This window comes from Lissotriton vulgaris, chromosome 10, assembly GCF_964263255.1.
Source record: "Lissotriton vulgaris chromosome 10, aLisVul1.2, whole genome shotgun sequence".
Lineage (NCBI taxonomy): Eukaryota > Metazoa > Chordata > Amphibia > Caudata > Salamandridae > Lissotriton > Lissotriton vulgaris.
This window is the reverse complement of record NC_141698.1, coordinates 107,124,133-107,148,198: the sequence shown is the minus strand read 5'-3', so window position 1 is coordinate 107,148,198 and position 24,066 is coordinate 107,124,133. Positions and strand designations below refer to the sequence as shown.

The 24,066-nt window shown below is 44.6% G+C and overlaps 1 protein-coding gene and 1 pseudogene across 2 annotated transcripts in view; one reads left to right on the top strand and one right to left on the bottom strand.

The window, feature by feature from the left end:
- The window catches only part of LOC147684768 (kinesin-like protein KIF19), a 1,367,439-nt gene that overhangs the window by 745,484 nt on the left and 597,889 nt on the right, over positions 1 to 24,066 (bottom strand). The window lies entirely within an intron of this gene.
- LOC147684771 (F-box/WD repeat-containing protein 7-like) lies at positions 482 to 23,979 on the top strand (annotated as a pseudogene).

The following is a 24,066-nucleotide window of genomic DNA, read 5'->3' as shown; positions in this document are numbered from 1 at the left end:
TCCGTTCAGTAGTTCCTGAGTAAATCAAAAGTAAAATCATAGATATATATTGGAGGTGTTACGGTAATCTTACTGTAAGCTGTACCTTCCCGAGCATGAGCTGAGTGCTAATTGGCTGTAAACTGTCTGTCGACACTCTAAACCAGAAAGTGTTGGCAGCCATCTTGTGCCTCGGTAGACTGAGGCACAAGAAAGCATGGAAACAAAGGTGGAAAACACGCAAAGGGGGCAGGGTAGAAACACCCTGACCCCTTGATCTGCTCAGGGCAGGACCCCCAAGCCCCAAAAGAAATTGCGTGGTTCGCGTAGGTACGCGTACCCTGCCGATTAAAAAAAATTGCTATTTTTTTTTTTGCATGGGGATTCCAACTAGGCATACTTAGGCTCAATTAAAACAAAATAATAATAAATGCGTATGGAGGCCTGTAGGTCCTCTGAGTTTCCTGGCTGCGGTCGGAGTAGATCCCCGGGTAGAGGGAGCATGGAGGATCCGGAGCCGCAGTGGAGGAACGCGGTGGACATCAACCGAGCGGGCGTCAAGGAGGTGGAGGGGGCTGAGGGGTATCGACAGGAGGAGAGCCCGGGCCATCATGCGGAAGAGAGAGGAGCTGAAGGGGTTCAACTCCCTAGAAGATCTCCTGCATGTGAAGGGGATTACCACCCGCATTCTGGAAATTAACAGTGACCGCCTGACGTGCCGGAAGAGGCAGTGCAGTGGTGATACTGGCCGGGGTAGCTGCTTGCACAACAACACACAGCCAAGGCCATCCAGTTCTACAGGAGATGCTTTGAATGGCAACGTGTCTCAGGAACATTCCAGAGGCACGGGCAGAGAGGAGGAAGAAGAGTCAGACATTCAGGCCGTTTGGGGGAGGAAGAGGAGGATGAGTCGGAAGAGTCTGACCGCTCTGGCGTGCGAGGAGAGGATGAAGGGGAGGAAGAGAGCGAAGATGAAGAGGATGGCAGTGATGTCTACTTCTTTAATATGATGGATGAGCACTGGATTGATTATCTGGAGCGTACTGAGGAGGGGAACCTCATTCGGCATGTTCGGCCCAAGATGAAACGAAAGTCTGAGAATGGTGTCGATGTGAGAGCCCTATCTCCTGGAAAGAAGTTCTGCAAAGGCTCAGAGTACAGCAGTTTTAGGTCATTAGCACAATGCATAAGCAGTGCCACAACGTTTGGGGACCTGCGAAATGCCAACCACCATGGGGATCAGCGTCGACGAATCCCTTCCATCGCCCCTCCAGCAGAGCTGCAGGACTAGCTGCGAACCTTTCAGAAGTGGAACGGTCCCGAGAGGTTGCTAGCATTGGATGAGCTCATCGATCGCTGTGAACCATCTCAAATCAAGTACATGGTGCAAGTCATCGAGCCACAGTTCAAACGTGATTTACGATGTTATGCAAATGCTGGCCCCTGAGGCCGAAACAATATGTAATTTGTACATTGTTATTAGTATGTATATGATCCCATATTAGGCATTTAGTACACTGGTTATTTTTACCCACTAGAGTCAAATGGAGTACAGTGGTATTTTTAGGGTTCAGGGCTGGTTTTGGGGTACAGGGGTATTTTTAGGGTTCAGGGGTAGGTTTGGGTTTTGGGGTACAGGGTATATTTATAGGGTTAAGATGGGTTAGTGTTTAAGGGTGTTGGGGTATTTTAAGGAGTAAGGGTGTTGGGGTATTTTAAGGAGTAAGGGTGGGTTATGATTATGGGGTGCAGGGTTATTTAATGGGAGCAGGGTGGGATTAGCACACAATATGAGACATGGCATGAAGGGCGGAACGTACCACACGCCCCCATCATTTCAGAGGGAGGGAGTGCAGTCTTCTCGGCCAAAGGATGTTAGTGCATACTGGAAATCCACTACAGGATTTAACAATGCAAGTCGCATGAAGGGGAAACTACAAGTCCCAGTAACCTGTCTACATGAACAAGCCCACTGGAGGGCGTGACCCACCTGTGGTTGCTCAAGTATGAAAAAGCGGAAAGACTTGGTTTCTCCTCCCTTCCAGCAAGCTGACATTGCCTACAGCCCGTGAACAAGGAGCGGGTAGCTCCGAAACGCGTAGGGCTTCTTTTAAATGATCAAGCGCTGTGATGTCCGGAATTGAAATAAAAATGAAGCTGTTTTAATGAGCAGCCTCAGCCTGTTGCTTCAAGTGCGTCTTCATGAGGGGACACTCTTTTGTTGTATATATTTCGGCCCGTCCTGGCCGAGAAGACTGCACTCCCTCTGAAATGATGGAGGGCTGCGCGCACAGACTTTCTGCTTAGCGCACTGCGGGTTGTTAACAGTAAAGGAAAAAACACCGGAGTCCAGAACTCGTGCCTCACCAGAGAGGAATAATTCAGGCACAAAGGATGTTAGTGCATACTGGAAATCCACTACAGGATTTAACAATGCAAGTCGCATGAAGGAGAAACTACAAGTCCCAGTAACCTGTCTACATGAACAAGCCCACTGGAGGGCGTGACCCACCTGTGGTTGCTCAAGTATGAAAAAGCGGAAAGACTTGGTTTCTCCTCCCTTCCAGCAAGCTGACATCGCCTACAGCCCGTGAACAAGGAGCAGGTAGCTCCGAAACGCGTAGGGCTTCTTTTAAATGATCAAGCGCTGTGATGTCCGGAATTGAAATAAAAATGAAGCTGTTTTAATGAGCAGCCTCAGCCTGCTGCTTCAAGTGCGTCTTCATGAGGGGACACTCTTTTGTTGTGTGTATATATATATATATATATATATATATATATATATATATTTATTGTGTGTCTCAAAAGCCTCCGATTCGTGAGAGCGAGTTATTTAACACAACACGTGCTATGCTGACAGGAGTAGGAAAGTTCCTCTACCTCAGCCGCTCGATTCTTTGAGCCGGTGCATCCTGCACGGGAAGGCTCCCTTTTTCATATTTTGTGTCTCAAAGGCCTCAGCTTTCCAGGGTGCACTCAACAGCGCGCTACCTCGAAGGGCATTCACATTCTCGCCCCCATCATCCGGGTAGTTAGGTTCGCCTGACGCGTTTCTGTGGTCCATTTCCACTTCATCAGAGGCGTTCCCCTGCATCCACTGAACTGCGCTTCTTTTAATGCATGCTCCATTGTTAATTATTATACATGGGGCTGGCTTAGTTCTTAATTTGGTCCGCACAGCATGCTGTTCTTGGTAGTTCTTTTGCGCTCCATTAATAGTTCAGTTGATGCAGACATTGGAGATAGTATTTTAATCCTTGGTAGGATCCGATTCGTGAGAGCGAGTTATTTAACACAACACGTGCTGTGCTGGCAGGAGTAGGAAAGTTCCTCTACCTCAGCCGCTCGATTCTTTGAGCCGGTGCATCCTGCACGGGAAGGCTCCCGTGTTCATATTTTGTGTCTCAAAGGCCTCAGCTTTCCAGGGTGCACTCAACAGCGCGCTCTCGAAGGGCATTCACATTCTCGCCCCCACCATCCGGGTAGTTATGTTCGCCTGAAGCGTTTCTGTGGTCCATATCCACTTCATCAGAGGCGTTCTCCTGCATCCACTGAACTACGCTTCTTTTAATGCATGCTCCATTGTTAATTACCATACGTGGGACTGGCTTAGTTCTTAAATTGGTCCGCATAGCATGCTGATCTTGGTAGTTTTTTTGCGCTCCATTAATAGTTCAGTTGATGCAGACATTGGAGATAGTATTTTAATCCTTGGTAGGATCCGATTCGTGAGAGCGAGTTATTTAACACAACACATGCTGTGCTGGCAGGAGTAGGAAAGTTCCTCTACCTCAGCCGCTCGATTCTTTGAGCCGGTGCATCCTGCACGGGGAGGCTCCCGTGTTCATATTTTGTGTCTCAAAGGCCTCAGCTTTCCAGGGTGCACTCTCAACAGCGCGCTACCTCGAAGGGCATTCACATTCTCGCCCCCACCATCCGGGTAGTTAGGTTAGCCTGACGCGTTTCTGTGGTCTATTTCCACTTCATCAGGGGCATTCTCCTGCATCCACTGAACTGCGCTTCTTTTAATGCATGCTCCATTGTTAATTACCATACGTGGGACTGACTTAGTTCTTAAATTGGTCCGCACAGCATGCTGGTCTTGGTAGTTCTTTTGCGCTCCATTAATAGTTCAGTTGATGCAGACAATTGGAGATAGTATTTTAATCCATGGTAGGATCTTTGAGACATACAATATAAATATATAGTCTCAATTTCACCCAGCACGTTCATTCCCCCACCCACAACCGAGGCCATATCCTCGATCAGATATGGACCTTAAACATCCCGATCTCTGCTCCAACCATTTCGCCCTGCCCATGGTCTGACCACTCCCTGCTCACTTTCTCCTTAGACCTGAGCCTTGACAAAACACCTCCTGTCATCAAAAACTCCTGGGCAAGGAACTGGAGTCGAGTTGACATTCCATCCTTGTGCAACTCATTAACTACCACCTATCCGGACCTATCGGCCTTGGCACCACATTCCCAGGTTACCACTTTGGATCGCTGGCTTATCAAAGCCTGCGACCCAGTGGCCCCTCTGAAGCGGATTTCCATCAACCGCATCCACAATGCCATCAAGTGGTTCAGCCCTAGCCTTAAAACCAAGAAACTGGAGTTACGACAGGCCGAACGAGCATGGAGAATAACATACTGCCCGACCCACAGGCGACACTATATCACCACCCTTAGTGAATATGAAAATGCCATCTTGGCAGCTAAGACAGAATATTTTTCTGGTCGTATCCTAGCTGCGGAAAGTCAGCCACACGAGATCTTTGCCACCGTCCATGAATTGGCATCATCGGAGAGAACTCTGCCCAAGATCCCCCCTTCCCAGACCCTATGTGACTCGCTCAACGAGTTTTTCATTGAGAAAATTTCTTGTATTAAAGCCAATATTCCTCCCCCATGGCCCACCTTCATGGACCCCCCACCTCCTGGCAATCATTTATCCCTTACTCACATCCCTGCTCTGACTAAAGAATCCCTACTTCCCCTACTTAGGCGCGTCAAGTCTGGCTCTCCAGCTGACATTTCTCCGGCTCGCATTCTCTGCCAGATTTTCTGACTGCCCACACCCCGCCCTTACCCTTTTGAACGACTCCTTCATGCATGGTCTCGTCCCTACTCCCTTCAAGACCGCCACAATTATCCCCATACTAAAAAAACCCGGGGCGGACCCTGCCTCCCCGGCAAACTATCGCCCTATATCCCTTCTCCCGTATCTGGGAAAGGTAGCTGAGTCTCATGTCACCCAGACGCTCAGCTCCTTTATAGAGGCCTCTAACTACCTTGCACCCTGCCAGGCAGGCTTTCGGCCCGCCACTCCACTGAGAAAGTGGTTATTTCGGTCATGGACCAACTCAGAGAGGGGCTCGATATCAACTCCCCCCAGGCCCTTGTCCTTCTGGATCTGTCCGCCGCTTTTGACATGGTGGACCATGTCATTCTCCTATCCTGTGTCAAGGCGGCGGGCATAAGGGGACAGATACTGGCCTGGTTAGGCTCCTTCCTGTCTGACCGCACCCAGGCTGTCCATCTGGCTGAATTCTCTGCCCCGCCTCGCAGAGTGCACGGTGGTGTCCCTTAGGGATCCTCTCTTTCCCCTCTTTTGTTTAATCTTTACATTTTCCCTCTTATTTTTGCACTGCAACAAATGGAGGTCACAGTCTACAACTATGCTGATGACCTCCAACTTATTTTTAATTTCTCCTCCCCCACATCAGGTGTCGCTAGCTTCCAGTCCGTCATGATGTTTATCCGGGTTTGGATGAATGCAAACCACCTCAAACTCAACCCGGATAAAACAGAGCTGGTTCTGACTGGGGGCAGCGGCAACCCTTGGTCTCCTTCTTTTTGGCCCCCTTCCCTTGGCCCCCCCACCCCCTCTGACTCTGTCAAGACTCTTGGAATCACACTTAATCACTACCTCACACTTCATTCCCACATTAGTTCTGTTGTTTCTTCTTGTTTCTTTACCTTGCGTATTATTAGGAAAATATCCAGTTTTTTTTCCTTCCCTGCACTCAAATTGATCTTAATGGCCATGGTCTTATCCAAGATCGACTATGGCAACATCATCTACAATGGTGCCCCTGCCTATGCACTTCAACATCTTCAGTTGGTGCAGAACCAGGCAGCCCGACTGGCATTTGGCCTACCTAAATCCCACCACTCCTCTCCTCTCCTTTCTCTTCACTGGCTCCCTATCAAACAACGGGCCCTCTTCAAACTTGGATGCCTCACTTTTCAAGCTAGGGCGGGCACAGCTCCTGCCTTTATCAACTCGGCCATTACCACCTATTGCCCCCTAGAGATCTTCGTTCATCCACCAAATCTCTATTAGTCATCCCCCGCTTCAAAAAACAAAGATCGGGAGGCCAGAAATTCTCGGTCTTGGCACCCACCTTTTGGAACACCCTTCCGCCCTCAGTCATACACTCCCCTTCCTATATGGAGTTCCGCAAGGCCCTCAAAACCTTTCTGTTTCAGCAAGCTTTTAGTTCCTAGTCCTGTGCCCTTCCCGCTCTGTTTTCCCCCCAGCGCCAAGAAACTGCATAGTGAACGTGCGCTCTACAAATCCTTAAAAATTCAAATTCAAATATATATGAGGTTTAAAATCACTCACAAAATGGCGGCCACCATTGTGCACTATGTAAAAGCAAGGTTGACAGTCTAGACTTTAATAGAAATGGAAAAGGGATTTTACTTTTTGTACTGCACATAGCACTTTAAAAAGGGTCTAGACACCAGGGACTCTATGGTCCAGTGGAAGGCATGTAGAAGCCGAAACGCGTAGGCCGTCCTAATCGATGCACGTTCTTTTGCACATGTGTAAATAAACAATTTTGAAATCTACCAGTTGCTGTGCCGTGACTTCTATTGCAAGGAGCGAGTTGAGAAGATTTTAGGGAATATATATATATATATATATATATATATATATATATATATTTTTTTTTTTTTTTTTTTTTAAGATCTCCCTTCCTATGTCAGAGACACTCAGGATTTTATAAGGCAGATTGATGGGATCGGGTGGGAGGATGACATGCTTCTCATCACCTTAGACGTCACAAGCCTATATACCTGTATTGAACATCAGAATGGGATCTCTGCCGTAAAATGGTTCTTAGGCAAGAAGAGAATGCAGTACCATCAGCATAACAAAATGCTAGTAAAAATGATTGAATTCTGCCTCTATAATAACATGTTCTTATTTGCAGGTAACATGTATCATCAACTCAGAGGGACCGCGATGGGCACGTGCTTTGCCCCCAGCTACGCGAACCTTTTCGTGGGCTGGTGGGAGAAGCACGTGGCCTGGGGGGGGTCCAACGAAAAGTGGCTGGATAACATCATGATCTGGTCGAGATATATAGACGACTTGTTTGTCGTTTGGCGGGGTGACGTCTCCTCGGCTGAGGAGTACGTGGCAAAGCTAAACGACAACGAGTTAAATCTCAAATTTACCAGCACAATGAGTCAGACATCAATCCACTATCTCGACCTAGAGGTCTTTGTTAACGAGAAAACCCTATGTACTAAACTTTACCGCAAGCCTACGGCTGGCAACACTGTACTACATGCGGCCAGCCACCACCCGAAAAGCATGGTAAGGAACATCCCCTTTGGAGAACTATTGCGCATCAAAAGGAATTGTTCAGATTCCAATGATTTCAGACAGGCGCAGGAAGGGGCGGTAAGTAGATTCAGAGAAAGAGGGTACTCCAAAACACTACTCGACGAAACAACCAAGCGAGTAGATAGTATTGAGAGAAAGGACCTCTTACAGGCCACCGCCAGTAAGAAAACAGATGATGGTACCACTAGGATGATCACCAGTTACAATATGAGATCGAACGAACTGGTGCACATATTCAACAAGAACTGGCACATCCTAGGCACAGATCCAACGCTTAAGGGACTGATACCAGACAGACCACCTATTACTTATAGACGCTGTCAATCCCTAAATGACCATCTAGTGAGAAGCCACTACACGGACCCCCCCAAGAGTATGAGAAACAAGCCAATCAATGGTTTCTTTCCTTGCATGCATTGCAAGGCTTGCAAATTCAGCAAGAAGAGAACCAAATATGAAGGGAGGATGAATGACCCAAGGCCAATGAGAGAAATTAAGAAATTTCTGAACTGCAATTCAGAATTTGTAGTTTATTGCCTGGTTTGCCCATGTTCGAAAAGATATATTGGCAGCACCATCAACCAAGCCAAAAAACGTATCCTGGAACATATGCGTGCCATCGCTAATAAGGATAAGAACTACCCGGTGGCACGCCATTTTGAGACCCACCATGACAGTAACAGGGATCTGTTATCCTTCTATCTTATAGACCAACTTGATAGAAAGGAACGTGGTGGGGACAGGATAAGACTCCTTAGGGCAATGGAGTCCAGGTACATCATTGACCTCCAGAGCATGCAGCCGAAAGGGCTCAACAACGACGAGGAACTCTGGGTACACTTAGAATGAATCAAAACCTACTCCCAGATTGGTTCAGGAGGAATAAAACTGAATTGCAAGTAGAACAAGCAAGATCTGCAATCTGAAACATGTACATACTCTTTGAGTCTGCAGCTCAAAATACTGGTACCAAGATCTTACAAATATGGATTCTCGCCCATACAGGGCTCCATAATATGTGTTGATAAAACAAGGCATACATACACATCGCCCACTTAGCCCATTCAGGGCTATACACAATGCATTAATACAGCACCTAAATAAACACTAAAATAATTTATACTCTTCTGGAAATGATCAGAATGAACTCATGCCAAGTGAGGTGGACAGAAAGACAAAGCTAAATATCTTCTGTATGTGTATAAATGAATGTTCGCTGATAATGTGCCTTAATAATCAACTCAGTGTTTTTATCATTTTTATCATTATATACACTTTTGCACGGGCACTTTTTCTAAAAAGTCACTTTATACCCCTTGTTAACATGATGTTACAATGCTACAAACAAATTGTAATATTGCACGTTAAAATATGGCCGCCAAAACCACCAAGGCGAGCAGTAGTCCACTTTCTATGTTTCGGGAAGTGGTAGGGGATTTAATGACTGTGTACACAGAGAATGGCTGACACTGAAGAAGCCAAATCGGTGAAACGCGTATGTCAGGGGGGCAGGGGGGTCTGCCAATAAACCATTGTTGGGAAAAACAACAACTTGGAGTGCCGTCCTTTCTTGACCTTCGCAAAGACCACGGAGGTGTGTGCTGGCATATATATATATATATATATATATATATATATATATATATATATATATATATATATATATATATATATATATAGATAGACCGTCCTCCTTGTCTGCACGATGGTGTTGAGAAAATAAAAATACATCTTACCTGAAAATCGAGTGTTGGGCCCTGTTTGTACTGTGGTGTTTCTGGACCTCCTGGCTGCGTACTGGAGCTGGTTGGGTCCGTCCTTTGCTGAAGAATATATATATAGATATAGATATAAATATATATATATATGTTATTACCGAGAGGTCGGAGAAACACCACGGTCCGCCATTGAAACCTCCGAGGAATTTTGGCAACTTTGACCATCGGGCGCAGAGGGTGCGGAGAGACGCCGTGCTTTGCCTGCGCTCCTGTAGCTATACCTCGGAGGCTCTGGCAGAAAGTACGGGACTGAAGCAGCAACCACTGTGGTTTAATTAATCAAAGCCCCACTTTCCTGCATCTATATTTTCAAGCACGCTGCATGTCGGGACTGGTAGTCCCCAAAATTGAATGCGAGCAGAGGGAATATGTTGCAGGTGAGCCCTGCCGCCACTTGGAAGGAAGAGCCATATAAACTGTTAAGTGGGTGTCATCGTGCTTAAGGACTATGGCATTGAAGAAGGCGCATGCAGAAACCGGTCTGCCTATGTATCCTGATTAAATCGTCTGTGAAAAGCCCCGCAGTGTCCCTGGTTATCTTCCTGATGTGAGAAGTGTTTGAGTTATATATATATATATATATATATGATCGAGTAATTGAGGACATTAAACAACTTAACATTCAAGTGAATTTCAAAAAACGGCATATGGATCAAAAACAGAGAGAGTTCAACCAACTTATGGACAAGATCAGAAAAAATCCAGGGGTCATAGTGAAAAAATCGGATAAAGGCGGGAACATCGTCCTCTGGCCCAAAAAAGACTATGATAAGGAAGTACTACGCCAGTTAACCAATGCAGACTGCTTTGAAAAGACTACCATGAAGGTCTATAATAAATCAAAAGAAAATCTGAAGAAAGAACTCCTTAAGTGGAAAAATGATGGTTTACTTACGACAGAGGAATATACTTTCATGCACAATGCAAACCCTGAGATGCCCTTTATATACTTGTTACCAAAAATACATAAGGGGGTGATGCCCATCCCAGGGCGTCCCATCATATCGGCCATCAACAGTATGACAGAACGAGTGGGCCGATACATTGACTTCTACCTCCAAGATCTGGTAAGAACCCTGCCATCATACATAAAAGACACTGGGGACTTTCTCAGGCGCATAAATGACTTTACATGGTGTGATGGCTTAACATTAGTGACTCTGGACATCGAGTCGCTATACACTAGCATTGAGCATAATTGCGGCCTACAAGGGGTGGCACATTTTCTGAACACAAGGTCTGCAGACTATTTAATGCATAATAGAATGTTAATGTCACTCACTGCATGGTGCTTGGATAACAATTTTTTCTCCTATGACAAAGATGTATATAGACAGAAACAGGGTGTTGCTATGGGGGCTTGCTTTTCCCCGAGCTACGCGTGCTTGCACGTGGGGCTCTGGGAAAAGCAGGTCCTCATGGACACATACAGGGAGATTTTTGAGCACAATGTTATTGTTTGGTTACGTTTTATTGATGATGTTTTTATGATTTGGAAAGGAGACAGCATTAGTGCCCTTAATTTCATTGACCAAATCAATGTTAACGAATGTAATTTACATTTCACATCACATTGTAGCCAGACCACCATAGACTTCCTGGATGTGCGGATTCAGATAACTGATGGTAAACTGGTAACTAGTGCATTTAGAAAGCCAACTGCAGGGAATGCATTATTGCATGCTACCAGTTCCCACCCCAAACATCTGATCGCTAGCATTCCCTTTGGGGAATTGCTGCGGTTAAAACGTATATGTAGCACGCAGGAAGAATACAATAAAAACAAAGATGAAACATTAGATCGTTTCAGAAGAAGGGGCTATACTGAAAATATACTGAACAAAGCAGTACAGAAAGCTAATGAGAGATCTAGAGAATCCTTACTCCCCACTGATCTGCCAGTCACAATCGAGGATGATAGTGACATTGATGCACCCAGACTTATAACCACTTACAGTATGCAGGAACGTAAAATCAAGGCCATTCTAACCAAAAATTGGCCCATATTACTAACAGATGGTGTCCTTAAATACAGACTACCCGAAAGACCAACACTGACATTTCGAAAGAGCAAAACCATGGAAGGTTTTTTATCAAAATCTATGATGGAAGGGACCTCACTTAAAACATGGTTACCGGCGAAACAAGGGTTTTTTAAATGTGCAACCTGCCGGGCGTGCAACTTTGGAATTAACACCTCGAAATACAGTACCCCGTTCAGGGAAAATGAATTAACCATCAGGGGCAATTTTGATTGTCGCACGGAGTATGCTGTATATGTTCTCACGTGTACTTGTGGGCTCAGATATGTGGGCAGCACTAAGAAACAGGTACACGTGAGAATATTGCAGCATATAAGAGCTATCATTAACTGTGACCCAAATTACCCGGTGGCACGACATTTCAAGTCTGTGCATAACAAGGACATCAACTGCTTAAAGTATTTCGTGATTGATCATGTTCCGATGCCTAAAAAGGGAGGCAACAGGGAAACCCTTTTGAGACAGTTAGAGACCAAATACATCTTAAATCTCAACTGTAAGTTTCCCCATGGTCTGAACAACACGGAGGACTTACATACATTTCTTTAGATCAACCTATTCAATTCTGTTTCCCTCTTTCTTTAGAAACTTCTGAAGATCTGAACAAAATAGGAAATAGGATCTGAATAAAAAGAAAAAGATGTATACAATGCCCTGCAACTGAATGGATATACCTGTTAAATGTGGTGTACTTGATGGACTTGAATAGAATGATGACACCGTCCATATAAAAGTAAATTGAACAGAAGAAATATACTCTCTATGAATATTGTAAATGATTTACATATGACATTGTCTTATACCGTTTTTATTGAGAAAGGACTATTATCACAATGAGATTACTAACTCTGCATAGAGCTTCACTGTAAATATAATCACATTATTGAATGCAAAAAAATCTTTTTTTTGCATTTTCTCATTTTTTATTCATTAAGCACTTAGCACTTTGTTTATATATAATATCTTGAGTGAGCTCCTCTTGACAACTGGGCTCAGTTGTCATAGTTACAATATGAATTCTATTTAGTAATGTTTACAGCACTTGGACTTACAATATAAGATCAATTTTGCACAGTAAGCGTAGTTGCACATATGCGTCTGCATTCAGGCAGATAATTTGCACAATGGCTTTATTTATATACTTGGTAACATAGGAGCTGGTAAAGTGATAATATTCATGGTTTACATAATGGCATAATTTTGCACATAATGACAGCATTCAAGCTGCAAGAACATGTTTGTCATTCTCATTTGTATTATATGTAAATATATATATTACATAATATAGGAAATGGAGTTATATATACATATATATATTCCACCGCTTGGCTCACTTTCCCTTCGCTAGGCGCTCCTTGATTCTCGGTCGCGTTTCTCCTGCGGTTGGGCCAACCGCTGCAAATTATCACAGGATCTCCCCGGTCCCGGGGAGGAATGGAGTCGCTGAAAGACGGCACTGACACGCTTCTTTCAATAAAGGTGATTTATTTCATCAATCCATGTGGGGGATTTGGCAACAAAAAGAAACCAACGCGTTTCGACAGCGTCCGCTGTCTTGATCACGGTCAGTTTGGGAAGTGAGGCTTACAGTTTTATGAAACAAACAAAACATTTTGGTTACACCCCTTTGGTCACTGGCACCTCCCATACATTTAGGTATTGTGGGATATGTAGTCCTCATGCAATTCATAATACTTTTCCCATGAAAGTTTTGGGGGATACGTGTCATTTATACATATTAAATTGCTATTCAATTCAGTTCTGTCTACATTTGAATTACCAGTTTCGGGGATGCATATCATTTATACATTCAGTTTGCAGTTTGACATTTTAATTTCACAGTGGCGGTGCGTTTAGTATTATGGGTGTCATGAGTAACCAGAATCACTTTCCAAGTGCTGCTGTGCTGACGGAGAGCGTGTCCATTGCTTGTGAAAAGAAACAACGCTCTGGAAGGAACTTTAAGCGCCTGTACCCTGCAAGCGCTATCTGGCAGCGCATAGGGATCTACTGCTCGCGTTTCCCGCTCCGCGGGAAACACTCGCTGGGTGAGGCAGTCGGCGGCACGAGTGTGAGGAAAACCACATTGCCCACAAGTCAGCGGGGCCAGCTACATCTCGCCGCCACGCCCCCCTCACCTGCCTTCATAATCGCTGGAAGTCCGCTGAGGAGCGGAAAATCACTTTCCAAGTGCTGCTGTGCTGACGGAGAGCGTGTCCATTGCTTGTGAAAAGAAACAACGCTCTGGAAGGAACTTTAAGCGCCTGTACCCTGCAAGCGCTATCTGGCAGCGCATAGGGATCTACTGCTCGCGTTTCCCGCTCCGCGGGAAACACTCGCTGGGTGAGGCAGTCGGCGGCACGAGTGTGAGGAAAACCACATTGCCCACAAGTCAGCGGGGCCAGCTACATCTCGCCGCCACGCCCCCCTCACCTGCCTTCATAATCGCTGGAAGTCCGCTGAGGAGCGGAGAATCACTTTCCAAGTGCTGCTGTGCTGACGGAGAGCGTGTCCATTGCTTGTGAAAAGAAACAACGCTCTGGAAGGAACTTTAAGCGCCTGTACCCTGCAAGCGCTATCTGGCAGCGCATAGGGATCTACTGCTCGCGTTTCCCGCTCCGCGGGAAACACTCGCTGGGTGAGGCAGTCGGCGGCACGAGTGTGAGGAAAACCACATTGCCCACAAGTCAGCGGGGCCAGCTACATCTCGCCGCCACGCCCCCCTCACCTGCCTTCATAATCGCTGGAAGACCGCGCATCGCGGGACGCGCGCGACGCCGGGCTAAGCCCGGGCAAAGGGCGGGCCCTCTGTGGCCCTCAGTGACTGAGGTAGGCTGGGCTGGGCCCGGTCATTTACATTTTCTTACTGCCTCATTGAACTTGTGTCCACTTTCATAGGTGTGTGAATGATTCGTGTACTGTTATAGCTATACTGTAGCTCGGACTTACTGGGCCGGTCAGGGCCTGACGTCACTCCAGATTTTTACTAGTTTTACTCTTTTACATTTTTGATTAAGTCTATTACTGTGGAAAATAGTGTGGAAAATGTCTAAAACACTACGCTCAGGAAGGGTAGTGGGAGAAAAACCTGGCCGAAAATTAACTACCACCCGCACAAGAAACAAATCAGTGAATAACCCACCGTTGAAAGGTCAATGCCAACTATCTGAACTTTGGGATCTAGCTGGCCTAAAAAAATCCAAACTTGCTACGCCAGAAAGATCAGATACTAAAGCTCTGGAATCTCATTCAACAGCCACCATAGACCCCCAACCGCCCCTGGTACAGCATGGGGCCCCACAATCAATGGTAGGGGGGTCTCCCTTACGGGACTCCACAGAGGGGAAGATGACGACCGTAGATGATCCAGTGCATATACCACCGATCCCTCAGTCACCTATGAACGATAGGCCGGGGGGTGACTTGTCTGCACTATCTAATGACCTGGAACTTTGGGGACGCTACGTAAGCCCAGCTAAAGTGGAGTCTTTGGAGCAGTTTAAAGCTTCAGGGGGTGCCACCCCTTCTGGGTTACTGTTGTATAGTAGCACCCCTTCGTTAAATGGCCATGAAATATCCGACCTGTTAAATATTTCCAGGAGCCCCGACCTTAATCTCTCGGATAACTGCTGCACTGTGGAAGCACGAGAAAAGCCGATCTCTGAGTCCATGATCGCTCTGGAACAACTCCTAGCCTCAATCTTACTCCTTTTGGGGAAATTTGTAGGCAGCTCGGACTGTATTCTTGAATCAGTCACTCAAATTTTAAAGACATTGCTGCAGAAATCGCCTGATATGAGGAAGGCCTCTCCCCCTAAGTCTGAGCATTACCTGTCTGAGGGGAAAACCGGAGATACTAGAGGGGAACTGGATAGGAAGGTTGAATTGCCTACTCTGGAATCTCACAAGGATATGCCTCTTACTGCAGCTCCCAACTGTATCAAAAACACAGTTCTGGAGATAGAGGAGGAGGATAAACCTTTGCCTGGCCCTAAAGCGGTCCAGGAGTTATTTCCTATTTTCGTGCCTGAGTGCGGAAAAGAATCCCTGGACGATAAACCGGAGGTAAAAGAAGAAAGGGGAAAAAATGGTAAACAAAAAATTAATAAAGGTAACAAGAGGAAACCAATTCGAAAATACAGAAAGAAAAAGCAGCGGAGGATTATCTTCCAAAATATTTCAGCGGCAAGGGAGAATGATGAAATCAATGTGGAGCCCTCTTCTACTTCCTTAAAGGTGGACATTGATTTGAACTTAACTACCTTAACCTCTGTAGAGGGGGAAAATGAACAATGTGGTCTGTTTTCTCAGGAAGCTACACCGAAAGTAGGGGGCTCTCCCCCATGCTCTCCTTCACGGAGCGCATTAGGAGTGCCAATTTCTTATCCATCTGGGGCTCTTAACCCTTTGGCCCCCCCCTTTGCTGTAACACTAGAGTCGGAAAATCACTGTCCTCCGGCCCGATCTGTAAATATCACTAAGGCCCAGGTGGACGTACGTGTACTAGATTTTGTACCTTTATTTGATACCGACCTTTTGTTAAATAGAGCTTGGCTTCTCAAACGTTTTAGTGAGGTTGAAAGTCTCTACCATATTCAATCTAGAGACATAGAACTGGTGTCTCTGTTGGGTGGAAGTAGGGTATTGAGTATACGGGTGAAATTTTATTCGCCTATTATAACAAACTTGATACTAGAACAAGCCGAAAATTTTCAGCGCTTAGGCATTGACATTCTCCCTATCTCTAACCCAGGCAAGCCAAATCTTTTATGTAACCAGGGGTTTGGGGGTGGTGAGCAAAACGGGGTAACCTCTCCCCTTAGAGACCTAAAAATTTGGGTTTCTAGGGGAAAACGCTCAGTTTCGCACGTGAAGCCTCTTCCACTAACTGAGAACTCTTCACTCATAGATGATACTAACCGGTGGAATTAGCTCCATAGTGCATTATCAACAAAAACAAAGGATAACCCCAAATTGTTTCACCATCTTTAACACTGCGTTAAAAATAATTTCCTGGAACGCGGCTGAATTCCACAGCTGCCCAGAGAAACTTGCTTTCTTATCTTCTCTGGGTGCGGATGTATTGTGCATCCAGGAAACATGGTGCACTGATAGGCTAACTCCATCAAAAGATTTTTATGTCCTGGAAGTACCAGCTGCGCCCTCTAAGAAAGGGCATGCCAGGGGGGGATTGCCTGCTTATTGTCAAATAAATTGCAATGGAGATTCTCCCATTATATTGATCCTAGTAGACTTTTCCACACAATAACTCTAGAAAATCTGTTTCATAACGGTGAAAAATATCCTATGGTAATTTTTAATGTGTATATACCCCCTGAGGAGTGTTTTAATGATAGCTTGCAGCAGGTTCTCCGATATATTGAGCAGATAAATAATTCCCCATCTTCCCCTGTAATTTTGCTTGTAGGGGATCTAAATTGCAAAATCTCAAATGCTAGTCTGAAACTCTTCAGGAATAAAGTTAAGGAAGAGGTTCATTTTATTCCCCAGACGCTTTTTCCTGAGAACTTGGTGACAAATAAAAGAGGGAAGATTTTGTTAAAAGAACTAGCGATTGGGGATGGTATTATTTTAAATGGAAGATTTCCATCTGACGTCCCCGCTAACTATACTCATAAATCCCCCTCTGGGTCGTCAATTTTGGACTATGCTATTGCAGACTATGGCCTGTTTCCCCATATTCTGGACCTAAAGATTATACCTACGTCACTCAGCGATCATAGTATATTGTTTTTAACAATGTCTCTAAATTCTTTGAATACGGCGTCTTGGTCGCTTAATGGCAACGAGGCTACCTTCCATGCCTCTTCTGGAAGGTGCTTCTGGAACTTTGCCGCCATTAATGGGGTGCAGGACCTATTGGCCGATACCCTAATGGTAATAAACGAGTGGAATGGTAGCGAACTTGTTTATTTTGAAGAATTCATGCGAAAGATTTTATTGTACGCAAAAAAAACTGCTCCCCCTAGGAAAGGAGAGGTAGTCCCCAATACATTGCGTACACTGAATAGGGAACTAAATAAACTAGTTCGCGAACAGTATTTAGAAAGGGTTCTGGAACGTGGGAAAGAAATTGCCAGGTTAAAAAGAAAGAGAAGCAGACTCAAGCAAAAAATCAAAAAAGAAAGGGAGGATGAAGTTTGGATTAAACTAAGGGAATCTGCTGTACATGGTAATATTAAAGACTTTTGGGCAATAATTGGGAAGGGATGTGGTACGCGCCATACCCCCATCCCCATTTCTATACCAGAAGAGGTATGGTCCTTACATATCCGAGAGCTTTATGCAGGGAACGGGACCACAGGTACTGATAATTCCATATATGCTGCCCCTGAAGACCTGGTTTTCCATCCCTCAGAGAAAGAAATCGAGACGGCTATAAAAAATATGCGGCCCTCTGGGGCCATGGGACCGGATGAGCTTCCTATGACGGTCCTCAAACAAGATCCCTTAAGTTGGAGCAAAATTTTGTACCCCTTGTTTAAGGCGTGCCATTTCTCCAAATTTGTCCCTGCTTCCTGGAGAGGAAGTATTTTGGTCCCTATCTTTAAAAAGGGTACAAGGGATAGCCCTAGTAATTACCGCCTGATTGCACTCCTCGACTCCATCGGAAAGGTCTTTGCGAAATGTCTCCTTAGATCTCTTTCTGATTGGGTCGAGGACGGCAATATTTTGCCGTTTGAACAGACCGGTTTCCGAAGGGAGCATGGCACACTAGATAACCTGACTGCCCTTCAGGTGATCACTGATAAATATGTCCAGGTGAGAGGAGGAGTGGTATATGCCGCCTTCATTGATTTCTCCACAGCGTTCGATAAAGTAGATCGTGGAACGCTGTGGAGAAAACTGGCGACGCTTGGGGTCCCTACCCCCCTGTTGGAACTGGTGCGGGCTCTGCACACTGAGACCTGGTGCAGGGTCTTAATGGGGGGCGAAAGGGGTCTCTCGGCCAAAATACCATCTCGGAATGGCCTTAAACAAGGCTGCTTATTGGCACCCCTTTTGTTCTCCTTATATACGGCTGACCTCCCTGCTGCCGTGTCTGCCAGTGAGGGGATTGCCCCGATGATAGGAGGGACTTCAATATCATGCCTGATGTATGCCGATGATGTTCTGATTCTTGACTTGACTCCAATTGGTCTTGCAAATCGGCTACAGGCTCTACAGGCCTTCGCTGGTGAGCATTACATGAAGATTAATATTACCAAAAGTAAAGTGATGTGTATAGCGGGTAAGAAGAAGTGCCGCTCGACAAATTACGGTTGGGCTATTGGAGGGCATAGATTGGAGGTCGTAACTTCCTATACTTTTTTGGGAAAAATATTTTTGTCCAATATGAGTGAGAAACTCCATATAGAGCACTGCTCCCGCAAAGCTCTTGCCCATGGCAGTGGGTTAAAGTCCTTATACCAGGCAACGGGGAAAAGACATTTTTCCAGTCTTCTAGAAGTTTTTAGAGCAAAAATCCCCGCAACTATCTTGTATGGTATTGAATTAATAGAAGTGAAAAACTGGGACTTCTGCCATAAGATTGAGGGGAAACTCTTAAGATCCCTCTCGACTCTAAACAATGCATGCCCACTAGCCGCCTGTAGGCTTGACTTTGGACTCAGGAGTACCTGGGTTCAGGGTCTATGCGCCCTAATAAGATGGGTGGCCAGTTTGGCTAGAGCGGGAGATGGTACCCTGCGAGTTCTCCTCAAAAATGAACTTTTGGGCAATTTTAAAGAGTTCTCTAAACTCGTAAGCAACTTTAGAAGGGCTGTAAAGATATTGAAACTTGATGAAAGTGTTCTATTCTCCTACTCCTCCACGCAGTTAAAACATGTCCTCAAGGAGGCTTCGTGGGAGTTTTGTTTCCTCTCCGATAAAAAATCAGTTGGTGATAAAAGGAATGTGGAACCTCTCATCTCCTCCTATAGGTTGAAACAGCCTCAACCCTATGCCCTATGGAATCTACCGCATGGGATACGTAGGTTTTGGTTTTTGTTACGTTATGATTTAATTCCACTTAATCTACTGTTATCCAAATGGCATGGCACTTCTGCTTTGTGCAATTTATGTAAACTGAACACCCAGGACTGTATGCATGTATTATTGATTTGTCCTATGTTACGTAATTTGCGCAATCGATGGCTAAAAGTAATTTGTATCCGCCTTAGCATTGTCACTTTAAAGGATTTCCTTCATGCACTTTATTGTCCTCCGAACGAAATGTTCTGTTCTTATATTTTTAACTTTTTTAAAGGATTTTTAGCTATTTATTAATATCCCTGGAGATATTTTTGTCTGTCCGGCCTTGCTAGATCAATTTTCTGATGTATAGCTATTGCGGATTGAATTCTGGTTTTAAACTCTTGTATTTTCTGTGTATTTGTTGCTGTGTATTGTAAATGTTTATGTGGCCCTCTTTGAGAGCCAAAACATAATAAATAAATTTGAAATTTGAGTAACCAGTAGTTTTTGTGATCCCGCCCTCCAGTGGGCATAGGTTGTGCCTCTGCTGACTAATGTTTGTGCTAGTTTCACGCCCACCATTGCTAAACATTCTATCAACATACCCAACATGTGACCTGCATTTTATGTATTAGTACTTAGGCATGATGTTTATATAGTTCGATTCATTTATGCAATAGGGCATGTGGGCACAGTACTTTAGTCTTTATGTTCTGGTTCTCATTGGCATAATACTGCCCTCTAGTGGGCTGATTAGTTCCATGAAACAGCTGTTTGTTTCATCTGTGAGCATAGTTCAAGAAACAAAAATAAGTGAAATGGTGAAAAATTAAGAATAATAGGTTAAAATTGTTCATGGTCTGCGGGAAGTTAATAGAGACTTGTCGGATTAGAGATGAATATATAGTTCTTCCGACTGGTTGAGCCCATAGGGGGTCATGGTCCTGAAGCTCAGGATATGTTTCGACTCTTTTCGTCGGAGTTCCTTCTCATTGTGTCCACCCCTTATTGAGAGACTTAAGGTTTCAATGCCCCAGAAACGTAGTTTCTTCCAATCTCCTTCATGATTCAGCTCTATGTGTTTTGCAACAGCGTTGCTTCTGTCCTTGTGTACAGTGGCTCTGACGTGCTCTAATATACGTTTTTTTAACTCGCAGATTGTACTGCCTATATATTTGAGCTTGCATGGACATTCAATCATGTACACTCTGTTTTTGCTGTTGCACGTGATGCATTCTTTGATTTTCCAGGTTTTGTTGTTGGGCATTAATATTTCCGTGGTCGGCTTGGCTATTTCGCAGATCTTACAATTGTAACATTTTACAAAACCTTTGGTTTGCAGCCATGATTTCTTGTTGGAGGTTTGGAAGTGACTATGAACCAGTTGGTCCTGCAGATTTTTAGCTCTCCTATATGTTAGGATAGGGTGGTTACCCATTTTTTCTCCTATTACTGGGTCCAGTTGTAAAAGCTTCCAATTTCTTCTTAGTATTTGATTCAGTTGTTTGGTCTCTTGACTGTAATCCGTTATAAACCTGATCGGTTCCTCTTGTGTTGGTCCTGAGATCTCTTTTGGTTTTAGGCACTCTTCCCTTGTTTTTGAATTGGCCTTTTCCCAACATAGTTGAGTTGCTCGTTGATTATACCGTCTCTTGTCAAAGCGTTGCTTGGCGATGTTGCTTTGTTTTTGCCATTGTTGCTCCTCACTGCAAATTCTCCTTAAGCGTAAGAATTCCCCATAGGGGATGCTTGTTATGAGCGACTGCTGATGGAAGCTGGTGGCTTCTAATGTTGAGTTTGTCGCAGTGCTTTTGCGATGAAGGGTGGTTTCCATTAGATTGTTTCGTATGTACACTTCTGTGTCTAGGAAAACTGCTGTATCTTGACTGATGTTATGAGTGAATTTAATGCCAGGGGTGCTATTATTTAAAATTTGAAAATATATATATGTACATAGATATATTTATTTTTTTGTACAATGAGGGTATGTGTTAATATGGATAAATGTATAACTTATTGAAAACTATTTAATTATTCCAAGTGTATAGATTGGTAAAACTTATGCCGCAGCAATTTGTATTTGTAAACTTGCACAATTCCAGTCCTTGTGTTGTCGCATATGCATTAATGCAGTTATAACTATATGCAAACAGTGGCTGTACATTTGATCGTAATATTTAATCATCCATATGTGCTGTGTCTACAAAAATGGGAGAGCTACTCGCCTTACACTTTAAGTATATCTTCACTTTTTATGAATCACGTGGTGCGCTCAGCAAAGAGAAAAAAATGAGTATTTAAAGGTCTCTTGAATCAGTGTTGCGTTATGTGATCAAGGGTAGTCCATACCCGAAACGCGTCATGCCAGAGGGAGAACTAGGGCGATAATAAACTGACCTGTGGTACTGGATGAACTGTGTGGTGGTCTTTGTGTCCTGCGTGCCGTGCCTGGAGAAGCAGGAAGGAGAGGAATATATATATATATATATATATATATATATATATATATATATATATATATATATATATATATATATATATATATGCACCAAAACACGCCTTGCGGCGAAGTAAAGGCGCACTCACTCGTTTTCAGGAAAGGTACCAGGCAATTTTTTTTAGTTTTTTGCCGTGCCTTATGCGTTTCGGTCAAGTACTTTGACCTTGCTCATGGGATAGTGACATTCAGAAAAAAATGCCTTCTTTTATTTCTATCTGCAAACAGTTACTTCCTGTTTCATATTTTAAGAGCATTGTGGTTAGTGTAGTATATACATTTTAAATAAACAAAGTGATTTTGTGAATTGTGATGTACTTGTCTCTGTGACATTTTATCAACAATAAGTTATTATTTATTGTTCTAGCGGCAGTTCATAGTTTTATGCCCATTTTTATATCCACTTTAGATTATTTACAGTTATGATTTCATGCTCTCTGGTGAGCCTTTCAATTGAGTCTCTTGCCCTTTTGAATGATTCTGGTATCTCTGTAACAAATTTTACATCTTTATTTGGCGATTTTGAGTTAATGATAGTTCATTCTCTCTAGTGAGTTATTCTTTTGATGTTATAGTCCCTTTGTTTCATTTTATTTTCTGATGTTGGTGATAAATTTCAGAGATGTACATAGAGTTCTTCGTCCTGGTTGAGACCTCTTGGATCTAAAGTTCTGAATGCTACTATGTTTCTAGACTCTTTTTGATGCAGGGTTCTTTCACGGTTCCCTCCTCTTTTCGAAAATGGCACTTGTTCTATGGCCCAGAATTTCAGACATTCCCCCCGACTTTCAGGTTCTTTCTCCATATGTTTGGCTATCGCATTGGATTTCATCTCTTTACTACCCAAAGAGCTTGCTCTGTACGTACTATCCTTCTTAGAGCCCCGGGACCTTCTGCAAGCCACTCAGACCTGCAGCTACTGGAGGATCATGGCTGAGGACAATTTGCTATGGCGGGAAAAATGCAGAGATGAAGGAATTGATGAGCCCCTCAACCTGAGACGGCTGAGGATGCTGACACCTGGTTTCATGTACAGTCCATGGAAATTTGGTTTCATGAGGCTGCACAAGATAGATATGAACTGGCGAAGGGGGGACACCAGGCCCCCTAAGGTGCTAAAGGGACATGATGATCTCGTCATAACTTGTCTTCAGTTAGCGGGTCTGATGACAACACGCTAAAGGTGTGGTCTGCTATCACAGGAGAGTGTGTTCAGACATTGGTGGGGCACACAGGCGGCGTCTGGTCCTCTCAGATGAGAGATAATATAGTGATTAGTGGCTCCACAGACAGGACGCTGAAGGTCTGGAACGCAGACTCTGGCGAGTGCATCCACACCCTTTACGGGCATACTTCCACAGTGCGCTGTATGCACCTACACGCAAGCAGGGTTGTTAGCGGCTCACGTGATGCCACCCTGCGGCTCTGAGACATGGAGACCGGAAAGTGTCTGCATGTACTTATCGGTCATGTGGCTGCTGTGTACTGCGTGCAGTATGATGGCAAGAAGGTGGTCAGCGGTGCTTATGATTACACTGTGAAGGTCTGGGACCCGGAGACAGAGACTTGCATTCACACTCTGCAAGGACACACCAACAGAGCCTACTCCTTGCAGGTTGATGGGGAGCATATTGTGAGCGGCTCCTTGGACACCTCTATCCGTTTCTGAGATGTGGAAAGTGGAAATTTTTTGCACACGCTTATGGGTCATCAGTCCCTGACCAGTGGGATGGAGCTGCGGGACAACACCCTTGTCTCAGAAAATGCAGACTCCACTGTGAAGATCTGGGATATAAAGACAGGACAGTGCTTACAGACACTGCAGGGTCCCCAGAAGCATCAGAGTGCTGTCACTTGCTTACAGTTCAGCTCGAAGTTTGTGGGAACAAGCTCAGATGATGGCACCGTTAAACTTTGGGACCTGAAAACAAGCGATTTAATCCGTCACCTGGTGGCTCTGGAAAGCGGTGGTAGTGGAGGAGTCGTATGGTGAATCCGGGCTTCCAATACTAAGCTAGTGTGTGCAGTTGGTAGTCGAAATGGCACCGAGGAAACATAGTTGCAATAATAAATGTGTAAGTTGACTGCCAAATACCGTTCCTTGTGCCTCTACTATTGTGACCCCGTCCCTTTCTGCTGTCACTCC